At 39.3% G+C, this 15953-nt stretch overlaps 1 protein-coding gene across 17 annotated transcripts in view; it reads left to right on the top strand.

Moving 5' to 3' along the window:
* Positions 1-15953, top strand: part of FER (FER tyrosine kinase) — a 622960-nt gene that overhangs the window by 495132 nt on the left and 111875 nt on the right. The gene's annotated exons all lie outside the window — the stretch shown is intronic.

The raw sequence follows: 15953 nt of genomic DNA, 5'->3' as shown, positions 1-15953 counted from the left end.
GCAAAGGACTTAAATATACATTTTTCTAAAGAGATAAACAAATAGCCAACAAGCATATGAAAAGATGCTCAGTATCACTAATCATCAGGAAAATGCAAATCAAAACCACAAAGAGATACTACCTCACACCCACTGGGATGGTCACTATCAAAAAACAAGACAGGGGCTTCCCTGGTGGCGCAGTGGTTGAGAGTCTGCCTGCCGATGCAGGGGACATGGGTTCGAGCCCTGGTCTGGGAGAATCCCACATGCCACAGAGCGACTAGGCCCGTGAGCCACAACTACTGAGCCTGCACGTCTGGAGCCTGTGCCCCGCAACAAGAGAGGCTGCAATAGTGAGAGGCCCGCGCACTGCGATGAAGAGTGGCCCCCGCTTGCCACAACTAGAGAAAGCCCTCACACAGAAACGAAGACCCAACACAGCAAAAATAAATAAAATAAATTAATAAAAAACAAGACAACCCAGAAAATAATGGGTGTTGGCAAGGATGTGGAGAATTTGAATGCCTTGTGCACTGTTGATAAATTGGGACAGCCACTATGGAAAAGAGCATGGAGATTCTTCAAAAAATTAAAAATAGAACTCCAGTAATGATCCACCAATTCAACTTCTCTCTATATATCCAAAAGAATGGAACAGGAACTTGAAGAGATATTTGCACACCTACATGCATTGCAGCATTATTCACAATAGTCCAGAGGTGGAAACAGCCTACATGTCCATCATTGGGTGACTGGATTAAGAAAATGTGCCATGTACATACAATGGAATATTCTTCAGCCTTAAAGAAAGAAGAAAATCCTGTCAAAATCTGCAACATGAATGAACCTTGACAACATTATGTTAGGTGAAATAAGCCAATCACAAAAAGACAAATACTGTATAATTCCACTTTATATAAGGTATCTAAAGTAATCAAACTCATAGAGAAAATAGGATGGCGGTTGCCACGGGCTGTTTGGAGGTGGAAACAGAGTTGGTCATTAGGTACATAGAGTTTCAGTCATGCAAGATGAGAAGGTTCTAAAGCTCTGTTGTACAATATTGTGAATATAGTTAACAGTATTATACTATACGCTTAAAATTACGAGGATAAATTTGAGTTTTTTTGCCACAACTTTCTAAAATGTGAAAAAGGAGACTGGTTTTTTCTGATTTTTCCTTAATACTGACATTCCAAACTCTTTGCTGCAATGTGTTCTTTAAAAGTATATTTTAAAGTAATAATTTTTATTTTGATAGAAAGTCCCATAACTTGTGAATGTATTTCTGATCAAAACCTTTGCATAAATTCTGACCATATCCAACAAAAATGCGTAGATGTGAAGATATAAATATATGTTTCTAATTATTTTTAGATAACAAGATTATGTAATAGGTCTTAATAAAGTAGTCACTGATATCATTGATTTGGGGAATATAATGTCTCTAAAATATCTAGCCTATGATAAATTCAATTTCTAAAAATATTGCTAGCTTTTATAAACATTTTTCCCTTATTAAATGTAAACGTACTTTTGGATTTGTCTTTTTATCCCACATCTCTTTAAAAATCTAAGGAAGCTTGAATTGATGCCTTTTTCTTTTTCTCTGCATTTTTCCTGTACTAGATAGAGACATCAAAATAAGCATTCCATTGAATTTTTTATTTAGAAAAAATTCCATTGTAGCATCTAAGTATTTAAAGGGTATTCCAGGAGCCAGCATCTTTATACACCTGATCTTCCTGTCCATTCTTTATATTTTATATCAAAGGCAGCTTTGAGGGGCATAAGAAGCCACAAATAGAAAAGTAAGTCGTTTGGCCTGAAAGCAGGGAGAGACAGACTGTGGAATTTCTTTGTCTTGGTGGCAGACAGTGCGTTGTGGCTTGGGAGGATGGCGGGGGATTTGTGATCTCGCTCTATTATGTTTTTGTGTGTAACTATGTGTGTCAGCCTTAGGACACAAAATTAATTGGTGAATCTACCTTTTCAGCTTCCTTTTTTAGCATTAAAAAGTAGCACTATTGAGCCCTCATGCAAAAAACACACAGTGAAAAGTAAAATCTTGGTTCAAAGTAACCAAAGCAATCATAAGAACCTTTGAATGAAAGGGCCTACAGCTATGTGGAATACTGAGTAATATCTTAAACCAAGAGTCAGCAAACTTTTTCTATAAAGGGCCAGATAGTAAAATGTTTAGGCATCAGTTTCTTGTCACAACTCTGGCATCATAGCTTGAAAGCAGAGAGACTTCCGGGAAGATGGCAGAAGAGTAAGACGCGGAGATCACCTTCCTCCCCACAGATACACCAGAAATACATCTACGCGTGGAACAACTCCTACGGAGCACCTACTGAACGCTGGCACAAGACCTCAGACCTCCCAAAAGGCAAGGAACCCCCCACGTACCTGGTTAGGGCAAAAGAAAAAACTAAACAGAGACAAAAGGATAGGGACGGGTCCTGCACCAGCGGGAGAGAGCTGTGAAGGAGGAAAAGTGTCCACACACTAGGAAGCCCCTTCGCGGGTGGAGACTTCGGGAGGCGGAGTGGGGGAGCTTGGGAGCCGCGGAGGAGCGCACAACAGCAGGGGTGCGAAGGGCAAAGCTGACAGATTCCAGCGCAGAGGATCGGGCCGACCGGAACTCGCCAGCCGAGAGGCTTGTCTGCTCGCCCGCCGGGGCGGGCGGGACTGGGAGCTGAGGCTCCGGGTTTTGTCAGAGCGCCGGGAGAGGACTGAGGTTGGCGGCGTGAACACAGCCTGCAGGGCGTTAGTGCACCGCGGCTAGCCGGGAGAGAGTCCGGGGAAAAGTCTGGACCTGCCGAAGAGGCAAGAGACTTTTACGTCCCTCTTTGTTTCCTGGTGCACGAGGAGAGGGGATTAAGAACGCTGCTTGAGAGAGCTCCAGGGACGGGCGCTAGCCGCGGCTAGAAGTGCGGAGCCCAGAGACAGACATGAGACGCTAGGGCCGCTGCTGCCGCCACCAGGAGGCCTGTGTGCGAACACAGGTCACTAGCCACACGCCCTTCCGGGGAGCCTGTGCAGCCACTGCCGGGGTCCCGGGATCCAGGGACAACTCCCCCAGGAGAACGCACGGCACGCCTCAGGCTGCAACGTCACGCCGGCCTCTGCCACCGCAGGCCCGCCCCACACTCCGTGACCCTCCCTACCCCCAGGCCTGAGTGAGCCAGAGCCTCCGAATCAGCGGCTCCTTTAACCCCGTCCTGTCTGAGCAAAGAACAGACGCCCTCCTGCGACCTACACGCACAGGCGGGGCCAAATCCAAAGCTGAGCCCGTGGGAACTGTGAGAACAAAGAAGAGAAAGGGAAATCTCTCCCAACAGCCTCAGAAGCAGCGGATTAAAGCTCCACAATCAACTTGATATACCCTGCATCTGTGGAATACCTGAATAGACAACGAATCATCCCAAATTAAGAAGCCCTGTGGATGAAAGGCTCTTGGGGCTGCAGCCAGGAGTCAGTGCTGTGCCTCTGAGGTGGGAGAGCCAACTTCAGGACACTGGTCCACAAGAGGCCTCCCAGCTGCACATAATATCAAACAGCAAAAATCTCCAAGAGATCTCCATCTCAACGCCAGCACCCAGCTTCACTCAACGACCAGCAAGCTACAGGGCTGGACATCCTATACCAAACAACTAGCAAGACAGGAACACAACCCCACCCATTAGCAGAGAGGCTGCCCAAAATCATAATAAGTCTACAGACACCCCAAAACACATCACCAGACGTGGACCTGCCCACCAGAAAGACAAGATCCAGCCTCATCCACCAGAACACAGGCCCTAGTCCCCTCCACCAGGAAGCCTACACAACCCACTGAACCAACCTTAGCCACTGGGGACAGACACAAAAAACAACAGGAACTACGAACCTTCAGCCTGCAAAAAAGGAGACCCCAAACACAGTAAGATAAGCAAAATGAAAAGACAGAAAAACACACCGCAGATGAAGGAGCAAGATAAAAACCCACCAGACCTAACAAATGAAGAGGAAATAGGCAGTCTACCTGAAAAAGAATTCAGAATAATGATAGTAAGGTTGATCCGAAATCTTGGAGATAGAATGGACAATAGAATGGAAAAAATGCAAGAATCAGTTAACAAGGACCTAGAAGAACTAAAGATGAAACAAGCAATGATGAACAACACAATAAATGAAATTAAAAGTACTCTAGATGGGATCAATAGCAGAATAACTGAGGCAGAAGAACGGATAAGTGACCTGGAAGATAAAATAGTGGAAATAACTAATGCAGAGCAGCATAAAGAAAAAAGAATGAAAAGAACTGAGGACAGTCTCAGAGACCTCTGGGACAACATTAAACGCACCAACATTCGAATTATAGGGGTTCCAGAAGAAGAAGAGAAAAAGAAAGGGACTGAGAAAATATTTGAAGAGATTATAGTTGAAAACTTCCCTAATATGGGAAAGGAAATAGTTAATCAAGTCCAGGAAGCACAGAGAGTCCCATATAGGATAAATCCAAGGAGAAATACGCCAAGACACATATTAATCAAACTGTCAAAAATTAAATACAAAGAAAACATATTAAAAGCAGCAAGGGAAAAACAACAAATAACACATAAGGGAATCCCCATAAGGTTAACAGCTGATCTCTCAGCAGAAACCCTACAAGCCAGAAGGGAGTGGCAGGACATACTGAAAGTGATGAAGGAGAAAAACCTGCAGCCAAGACTACTCTACCCAGCAAGGATCTCATTCAGATTTGATGGAGAAATTAAAACCTTTACAGACAAGCAAAAGCTGAGAGAGTTCAGCACCACCAAACCAGCTTTACAACAAATGCTAAAGGATCTTCTCTAGGCAAGAAACACAAGAGAAGGAAAAGACCTATAATAACGAACCCAAAACAATTTAGAAAATGGGAATAGGAACATACATATCGATAATTACCTAAAATGTAAATGGACTAAATGCTCCCACCGAAAGACACAGATTGGCTGAATGGATACAAAAACAAGACCCATATATATGCTGTCTACAAGAGACCCACTTCAGACCTAGAGACACATACAGACTGAAAGTAAGGGGATGGAAAAAGATATTCCATGCAAATGGAAACCAAAAGAAAGCTGGAGTAGCAATTCTCATATCAGACAAAATAGACTTTAAAATAAGGACTATTAAAAGAGACAAAGAAGGACACTACATAATGATCAAGGGATCGATCCAAGAAGAAGATATAACAATTGTAAATATTTATGCACCCAACATAGGAGCACCTCAATACATAAGGCAAATACTAACAGCCATAAAAGGGGAAATCGACAGTAACACATTCATAGTAGGGGACTTAAACACCCCACTTTCACCCATGGACAGATCATCCAAAATGAAAATAAATAAGGAAACACAAGCTTTAAATGATACATTAAACAAGATGGACTTAATTGATATTTATAGGACACTCCATCCAAAAACAACAGAATACACATTTTTTCTCAAGTGCCCATGGAACATTCTCCAGGATAGATCATATCTTAGGTCACAAATCAAGCCTTGGTAAATTTAAGAAAATTGAAATTGTATCAAGTATCTTTTCTGACCACAACGCCATGAGACTAGATATCAATTACAGGAAAAGATCTGTAAAAAATACAAACACATGGAGGCTAAACAATACACTACTTAATAATGAAGTGATCACTGAAGAAATCAAAGAGGAAATCAAAAAATACCTAGAAACAAATGACAATGGAGACACAACGACCCAAAACCTGTGGGATGCAGCAAAAGCAGTTCTAAGGGGGAAGTTTATAGCAATACAAGCCCACCTTAAGAAGCAGGAAACATCTAGAATAAACAACCTAACCTTGCACCTCAAGCAATTAGAGAAAGAAGAACAAAAAAAACCCAAAGTTAGCAGGAGGAAAGAAATCATAAAAATCAGATCAGAAATAAATGAAAAAGAAATGAAGGAAACGATAGCAAAGATCAATAAAACTAAAAGCTGGTTCTTTGAAAGGATAAACAAAATTGATAAACCATTAGCTAGACTCATCAAGAAAAAAAGGGAGAAGACTCAAATCACTAGAATTAGAAATGAAAAAGGAGAAGTAACAACTGACACTGCAGAAATACAAAAGATCATGAGAGATTACTACAAGCAACTCTATGCCAATAAAATGGACAACCTGGAAGAAATGGACAAATTCTTAGAAAGGCACAACCTGCCAAGACTGAGTCAGGAAGAAATAGAAAATATGAACAGACCAATCACAAGCACTGAAATTGAAACTGTGATTAAAAATCTTCCAACAAGCAAAAGCCCAGGACCAGATGGCTTCACAGGCGAATTCTATCAAACATTTAGAGAAGAGCTATCACCTATCCTTCTCAGACTCTTCCAAAATATAGCAGAGGGAGGAACACTCCCCAACTCATTCTACGAGGCCACCATCACCCTGATACCAAAACCAGACAAGGATGTCACAAAGAAAGAAAACTACAGGCCAATATCACTGATGAACATAGATGCAAAGATCCTCAACAAAATACTAGCAAACAGAATCCAACAGCACATTAAATGGATCATACACCATGATCAAGTGGGGTTTATTCCAGGAATGCAAGGATTCTTCAATATACGCAAATCAATCAATGTGATACACCATATTAACAAATTGAAGGAGAAAAACCATACGATCATCTCAATAGATGCAGAGAAAGCTTTTGACAAAATTCAACACCCATTTATGATAAAAACCCTGCAGAAAGTAGGCATAGAGGGAACTTTCCTCAACATAATAAAGGCCATATATGACAAACCCACAGCCAACATCGTCCTCAATGGTGAAAAACTGAAAGCATTTCCACTAAGATCAGGAACAAGACAAGGTTGCCCACTCTCACCACTCTTATTCAACATAGTTTTGGAAGTTTTAGCCACAGCAATCAGAGAAGAAAAGGAAATAAAAGGAATCCAAGTCAGAAAAGAAGAAGTAAAGCTGTCACTGTTTGCAGATGACATGATCCTATACATAGAGAATCCTAAAGATGCTACCAGAAAACTACTAGAGCTAATCAATGAATTTGGTAAAGTAGCAGGATACAAAATTAATGCACAGAAATCTTTGGCATTCCTATACACTAAGGATGAAAAATCTGAAAGTGAAATCAAGAAAACACTCCCATTTACCATTGCAACAAAAAAAATAAAATATCTAGGAATAAACCTACCTAAGGAGACAAAAGACCTGTATGCAGAAAATTATAAGACACTGATGAAAGAAATTAAAAATGATACAAATAGATGGAGAGATATACCATGTTCTTGGATTGGCAGAATCAACATTGTGAAAATGACTCTACTACCCAAAGCAATCTACAGATTCAATGCAATCCCTATGAAACTACCACTGGCATTTTTCACAGAACTAGAACAAAAAATTTCACAATTTGTATGGAAACACAAAAGACCCCGAATAGCCAAAGCAATCTTGAGAACGAAAAATGGAGCTGGAGGAATCAGGCTTCCTGACTTCAGACTATACTACAAAGCTACAGTAATCAAGACAGTATGGTACTGGCACAAAAACAGAAATATAGATCAATGGAACAGGATAGAAAGCCCAGAGATAAACCCACGCACATATGGTCACCTTATCTTTGACAAAGGAGGCAGAAATGTACAGTGGAGAAAGGACAGCCTATTCAATAAGTGGTGCTGGGAAAACTGGACAGCTACATGTAAAAGTATGAGATTAGATCACTCCCTAACACCATACACAAAAATAAGCTCAAAATGGATTAAAGACCTAAATGTAAGGCCAGAAACTATCAAACTCTTAGAGGAAAACATAGGCAGAACACTCTATGACATAAATCACAGCAAGGTCCTTTTTGACCCACCTCCTAGAGAAATGGAAATAAAAACAAAAGTAAACAAATGGGACCTAATGAAACTTAAAAGCTTTTGCACAGCAAAGGAAACCATAAAGAAGACCAAAAGACAACCCTCAGAATGGGAGAAAATATTTGCAAATGAAGCAACTGACAAAGGATTAATCTCCAAAATTTACAAGCAGCTCATGCAGCTTAATAACAAAAAAACAAACAACCCAATCCAAAAATGGGCAGAAGACCTAAATAGACATTTCTCCAAAGAAAATATACAGAGTGCCAACAAACACATGAAAGAATGCTCAACATCACTAATCATTAGAGAAATGCTAATCAAAACGACAATGAGATATCATCTCACACCAGTCAGAATGGCCATCATCAAAAAATCTAGAAACAATAAATGCTGGAGAGGGTGTGGAGAAAAGGGAACCCTCTTACACTGTTGGTGGGAATGTAAATTGATACAGCCACTGTGGAGAACAGTATGGAGGTTCCTTAAAAAGCTACAAATAGAACTACCATATGACCCAGCAATCCCACTACTGGGCATATACCCTGAGAAAACCATAATTCAAAAAGAGTCATGTACCAAAATGTTCATTGCAGCTCTATTTACAATAGCCCAGAGATGGAAGCAACCTAAGTGTCCATCATCGGATGAATGGATAAAGAAGATGTGGCACATATATACAATGGAATATTACTCAGCCATAAAAAGAGACGAAATTGAGCTATTTGTAATGAGGTGGATAGACCTAGAGTCTGTCATACAGAGTGAAGTAAGTCAGAAAGAGAGAGACAAATACCGTATGCTAACACATATATATGGAATTTAAGAAAAAAAAATGTCATGAAAAACCTAGGGGTGAAACAGGAATAAAGACACAGACTTACTAGAGAATGGACTTGAGGCTATGGGGAGGGGGAAGGGTAAACGGTGACAAAGCGATAAAGAGGCATGGACATGTATACACTACCAAACGTAAGGTAGATAGCTAGTGGGAAGCAGCCGCATAGCACAGGGAGATCAGCTCGGTGCTTTGTGACCGCCTGGAGGGGTGGGATAGGGAGGGTGGGAGGGAGGGAGACGCAAGCGGGAAGAGATATGGGAACATATGTGTATATATAACTGATTCATTTTGTTGTGAAGCTGAAACTAACATACCATTGTAAAGCAATTGTACTCCAATAAAGATGTTTGGAAAAAAAAAAAAAAAAAACATAGCTTGAAAGCATCTGTAGATAGTATGTAAATGAATGAGTGTGGTGATTTTCCAATAAAACTTTATTTACAAAAACAGGCAGTGGGCTGACTTTGGCCTCTAGGCCATAGTTTGCAGATACTTGCCTTAGAATTTCAATTATATCACCAAAATCACCACCTTAAGAATAAAAGTCAGGTCGATTCAGTTCCCTCCCCCACAATATGAAAAAGCTGATTATCTCCAAAGTACTTTCTGGAAACTGACATTCTGATGGTTTGGGAAAGTTGACTCTGGCATCTGTCCTGGCAGACCACATAATGTCTAGCAAGATTATAGCTGGTGCCCCTTGAACCAGCAAGTTAAAAATACTGTGAAATGCGCTCTTTTATTTCACAGAACTGTTATCATGACCGTCAGGGAGTTATGTTCTCGGAGATCATCTACAAAGGAGAAATGCAAAAGGTCCCGGTACTCTGCAGTGCTGGCAGAGCATGGCTATTAGGAAACCTCACCTGAGAAGACTAATGTCATGTATTAATCTAAACTGGGAAAACCACACACTCAGCTCTGCCTTTGGCCCAGCCAAACTACATTACTTAGGTAGCAAGCTGTTCATAAGGTGCGTCTTTAAAAAGAGCATGATGGTATCAGAAAAGCCAGTATATTCTTGGGGTCACTTTCAGGTTTTCAGTGTTTCATGTTTCTCATATTTCCCCACAAACTGACCCATGTCTAGCTTTAGTACAGTCTTTTCAGATCTAATGCTTTTGTCTTTTTTTTTTGGAGAGGGGGGGAGGTGGATAATTCTTAGTATAAGCCCTCATCACCTCGATTAACAACTCGCATGTTCTCCCGGCTAATCTCTCTTTCTGTGAAATCCATCTCTCCTAAGTATAACCTACATGTACCAGTCAGTATTCTCTGCTTCAGTGTTTGATGGATCCTTTCTTCTTCAAGAACTTGTTTTGGCTTACCTCCTACTATATAAAACCTATTCTGTGTCTCATTGGGTAAAAGTTGAATCAGCATTCATTGTTTATGATTATCATATAGATTTTTTCCCCTTATTTTTGATGGGCTGGCTAACAGTCAAAACTCTATTGACTTAAAGTTTATTTTTGTTTTAAATAAGAACTCTGAACAATGACATAAATGGAGCCCCCATAATAGCGCTCTATAATTGTTGCTTTGATTACGATCCTATTTTAAATGTATAAGTGAATACAACTAAACCAAACTTCTCAGGAATAAATTGATAACCTAAAAAACAAGGGTAATGAATTATACATTTTATATATCACTAGGGACTAGTATCTCTTAGTTTAATAACCTTTGAAGTTGTTTGAAGATAAACTAAGATCTCTACATGATTCAATGACAAGAAATCATTAGTGGTATGGCCCTGATGATCCCTTTTCTCAAATGACAAATTGATAAATTAGTATTCTTGTTTACATAATAACCTCTCCGAGTTTGTTTAATATGATCAGGTCCTCAGAGTCCCATTAATACTGAAAGAATGGGTAGGATCAGATTTTCACAGCACAGTGTAAGAAATCTTTTGAGAAAGAGCTGCTGAGAATAAAATGGTCTTTTATCCTCTTACTAAAAGTTGGCTGCAAACAAAATAAAGCACTTCTATTTATTATTTCCTAATTGTTCCAGACATTTATATATATATATATGTGTGTGTGTATATATATATATATATATATATATATAATCTTTTTAATTCTCAAGGTCTTCTAATATAGATACTATTTTATCCATAAGGAATCGTTGAGTGCCAATACGGGATATACATCAAAAAACTTAGAGCTTGTATTCGTTCACTTAATTGGAAAATCTAGAGGGAAATCACTCTTGAGGCAGTATGTGATCCAGTGGATCAAACATGTCACCAAAAAGTATTCTTTTTCCTTTACTCTGTCTGCTTTCCATAGTGATAGCTTCATCCCAAGGCTGCCAGTCTTTGTGGTGCTACATGCTGTCCTGTACACTTCCACTTGCAGAGAATGCTTCTTTCCTGGTACTTCTCTCAAAAAAAAAAAAAAAAAGTTTATTTCACGCTTTAAAGTATCTCCTTGTATCTCAGTGGCCTAAATTAAACTATGTGCCTATCCCCGAGTCAGTCACTGGGAAATGGACTCCATTGATTGGGTTAAGCGAATCTAGGATCACCTTTATTGTTGAGGTGAGGTAAATACTTTCTAAAATGGGAGAAGGGCAGTCTCTTAAAGGAAATTGAGGTGAATGAGGGAAAATTGATGTGCGACAAATAACCAGTCCCTGCTACAACTCTTCCTTATTTTATATGCAAAATAACTTCAACAAAAATAATGATAAGTTGTAGTGTTTATTGTGTGTACCATGTGCTAGGCATATGCTTAGTGCTTTAGATACATTTTAGTCTTCAAAACCATCTTGAGAAATAAAAGGAATTAATCCTTACGGGTTTTTTTTTTTTTTTTTTTGCGATACGCGGGCCTCTCACTGCTGTGGCCTCTCCTGCCGCGGAGCACAGGCTCCGAACGCGCAGGCTCAGCGGCCATGGCCCACGGGCCCAGCCGCCCCGCGGCATGTGGGATCCTCCCGGACCGGGGCACGAACCTGTGTCCCCTGCATCGGCAGACGGACTCCCAACCACTGCACCACCAGGGAAGCCCAATCCTTATGTTTTAAAGAAGTTTAGAGAGATTGAACAACTTACCCCAGGTCACATAGCTAATCATGTACCCGAAAGTGGGGTCCGGCTGCTCACCGCTCAAAAGCCAATAAAGAGGCCAGGTTAGGGGAAAGGAAAGTTTGCTTTATTTTGGATGCTGGCAACCAGGGTGGAGGCGGCGGTGGACACCTGTCCAAAGGCCGACTTCCTCCACCCGCTGCCCCGACAATCAGGGGGCAAGAGCTTTTATAGACAGAGGGAGGGGGCTACATGCAAAAACAATACAGTCAGCTCTGACAGTCATCCTGAAATTGGTCATCGGTAGTCTGACAGTGTCATCTTGATTGTCCTAGGTACAGTTAATCTTCAGTTCCAGGCTCGGTTTGTTTCCATTTCTTTGAGGCCAATTCTCAGAATTGCGGCAGCTTATATCATGGCCACAGCCTAGCCATCATGTAGTTAACTTCTTCCACCTGGTGGCGGTTTCAGTATCTGTAAGACAGCTCACAGGATAAGGCTCAGAATATTATCTACAGCCCTTAAGGAGGAACTAAAGGTCCTCGACTATGCTTAATGACTAAACTATTATTATTTGGTCTCCTTTGACTGTTTTCCTCTGTTTCTGCATTTTCTCACTTCTCTGATTAAACATATTCTTTAGCGAAAGTTTTTCCACAGACAAAAGGCAGGCTGAGGACATGGGGCAAGGCAAGGACCATAGGGCCTGCTCCATTTCAATCAGACCTAGATCAGCACGACTTCAATTTCCATGTTCCTTTCACCATGTAATGCTGTCTCGTTAGTAAACTAAAAGTTGGCTATAAAAACATGCTAAGAATTGTCTTAGAAATTCATCACTGGTGAAGAATTCTAGAAAATAATCCATCCTGTCTTGGTTTAATGTGCCATACAGAAATAAGCTTTGGTAAGACAGAGTTACAAAGGGGGAGTTATTATCTTGTTTTACCCAGTTATGAACACCACCATCTTATTGCAGTGGTCAGGTTGGGCTACTCCAGCCACACACATACACACATGCATATGTAAACATGTATACACATATGCTGCACATATGATTATTGTATGTATCACACATTCTAAGAGAGGTTCTTTAAACTGCCACAATGAAAATGACAAAAGAATGAGTTCAAAGAAACAGACACTATCTTCTACAGTAACCTCACAGTGAATACTAAAGATCATATCATCTGATGTCAGTCTCCAGTTGTTCTTCACTAAATGATAATAATCAGGTACAGTCCCCACAGAAATGTTTCTGGCCCAGTCTGAATTATTTTCTTGGTATCCTAGCTTTAGTCTCATAGTCTGTCCTTTGGAGAGTTTAATTTTTGCTTCAGGGTCCTTAATGGCTACACTCACCCAATGCTAATTATTTAATTTTTTTCCTGAAGACCTTGCTTCTCAACAGTGTTCTGCAGGAAGCTGACTAGGGCTGTGGAATGGTGCAGCTCTGCTACTTTACTTAAGATCACTGTGTCTGTGGCATGAATAACTATAAATTGGAAATAAATTTAAAATTTACTTTAATGATTTAGTGATTTTAAGCAAGAAATTTCTCTAAGGTAGAAATAGTCTTGGATTAACTAAGAGACAATCAGATACCCTTTGTCTGTTTCTTTGGCTGTGTCACAGTATTCTGATAGCTGTATCTAACTCTACCTTCCTAGTACTTTTTTTCTTTTTTTTTTTTTTTTTTTGCGGTACGCGGGCCTCTCACTGTTGTGGCCTCTCCCGTTGCGGAGCACAGGCTCCGGACGCCCAGGCTCAGCGGCCATGGCTCACGGGCCCAGCCGCTCCGTGGCATGTGGGATCTTCCTGGACCGGGGCACGAACCTGCGTCCCCTGCATCGGCAGGTGGACTCTCAACCACTGCGCCACCAGGGAAGCCCTACCTTCCTAGTACTTTATCTTTATTGACTTGGCATCACTTTTCAGCCAATTCTTAATTCTATTTAAGTGTTGTCTTTTCTTTGTTTATTAATCTAGTGTGCATTTGTTCGTTTACAGTCTTATCTATTAAGGATTGCTTCTTTGCAAATTATTTTTTTAAATGCTGCAGTTTGTAAGGCAGTGGTGTTACAGAAGCATCTATCAAGATGAGCTCAGAGTCTTAAATGTACTAACTTTTATTGTTGGAATCTAAAGAATTTTATGGCATCTGTCAGGTGCCATTGATAAGCGATGTAATGTCATCCTTTTCTAAACATTATTTTAACATTGAACAAGTACTTGAAAAGCATAGTTCTAACCATTGGAGAGAAGCTAAGGAAGAAATGTTTAAAATTAATAAAAAATTTCATGTGTAGCTTGTCTTCATGCTTTTTGAGGTATTATTACATGCTAGACATCCTGTGGTGGGCACTGAAATTAGCATGCTGAACAACAGAAGCGCAGTTGTCTTCACAGGGTTTACAGGCTGGGCCGGGGATTGGGGGTATGAAGAGGATTATGTGAAAGACTAGTTTAAAAAGAGCAGGAGGCAGAAGGAAAAGTGCTGAATGAGAGCTAGTTTTGGAAAGAAATAATATTAGGATTCCGCAGAACACTGGGGTTATGTCATATGATGCTTTAATCAAATTGCAGAAAAGATTTTTTCATTTGAAAGTTATTCCGTAGCTTAGAAAAAATCTTATGTGGTTTCAAGACCAGAAGGGTGCACTTTTTCTAAACTAGGCCAATGTATATCTAACAAAATAACTAATATATGTGAATATTGGTCCAGGAAGTAACTTGAACTAAATATTGATTTCAAGTCCATTTTAATAGACATTTTTTGAACGTATTAAAGTTGAGAAATTAGTGGTAATTTTGCTGTTTACTGTTGCATTTAGGTGTTTTTGTTTTTGTTTCAGAAAATTAAGTCAAGCTTGATAGAAGCTATTTCAGTAATGTTCATAGTAATAAATTTGATATTCTCTTTAAAAGAACAGGAAAAAAAGTAAATTATCTGACACCATTAAGATTATTTTTAAAGCATATAGCTTAGTGATTTTGCAAATAGTCCACCTAAATTTCTGTAATACTGATTTGTGAATAGGAGAAGAGATTAGAAAAAGAACTTTCTAAGGAGAGTTAGGCAGTTGTTTATTTTCTAGGTATTCTCATTAAAGAAAAAGCCATTAAGTCTTCATCTCTAGAGTTGTTCTATTTAAGGAGGCCTAGATCCCTGGTGAAGAGGATGAAAAACATCAGGAAATGACAAAATGTTAATCCCTCTTGCGAAATTCTGGCTTAATATCGGAGGGCCTAATAGAAAGAGAAAGTAGGGATGACTGTTTTTAGAGAACATTCATTCTAATATACTTTAACTTGGTTTTGTTTTGTTTTGTTTAATAATGCAATACATTACACTATACATTAACAAGGAAATTGTTTAATGCCATGCTGTTAGTGAATGCAGTCTAAGGCTACCCTATTTAACATGGTTGTCACTGGCCATATGTGGCTCCTGAGCTCTTGAATTTTTGAAATGTATCTAGTGCTTCTAAAAAACTGAATTTTGAATTTCATTTAATTTTAATTGATTTAAATTTTAAAATTTAATTTAATTTCCAGTAACATGATTCAATTATTAGAAAAGGTTAAGTATGTTTGGAACAACCTAGGTATGTGAATCTACTTTTTTAACTGTAAATTTGATGAAATCTAAATACAGATCGAATACTTCAGATGGAAATTTGCATCTAAATTGAGATGTCCCATACATGTAAAATACACAACATATTTTAAAGACTTAGGATGATAAAATGTAAAATATGTCCACAATAATTTTGTAATGATGCATGTTGATTTAATAATATTTTATATATATTGGGCTAAAGAAAAAAACATACTATTTCAGCCACTTTCACCTTTTTATTGTTGTTACTTTTTAAAATGTGGCTACCGGTATACTTAAAATTACTATGTGGCTTGCATTACCTTTTTTTTGGACCATGCTGTTTTATGGAGTTTCTCTAAGTCATCACTGGAATTCATTTGATGCACAAAAATGCAATCTGACTCAGCAACTAAATCGTATCAAAATCGTAGTTTTCTTTTTTTTTTCCTGTCTGACTCTACTATTAGTGATGGTGTTGTTAATCATTTACTCTTTTAACTCATAATAATTGTAATCTTTTATTTGGTATTAGAGAAAATAAGATTTCTTAGAACATTTTATCCAGGCAAATTGGTGAGAAATTGTGACA

Source organism: Orcinus orca, chromosome 3 (assembly GCF_937001465.1).
Source record: "Orcinus orca chromosome 3, mOrcOrc1.1, whole genome shotgun sequence".
Classification (NCBI taxonomy): domain Eukaryota; kingdom Metazoa; phylum Chordata; class Mammalia; order Artiodactyla; family Delphinidae; genus Orcinus; species Orcinus orca.
The sequence above is the reverse complement of the archived record's forward strand: the minus strand, read 5'-3'. Positions and strand labels throughout refer to the sequence as shown.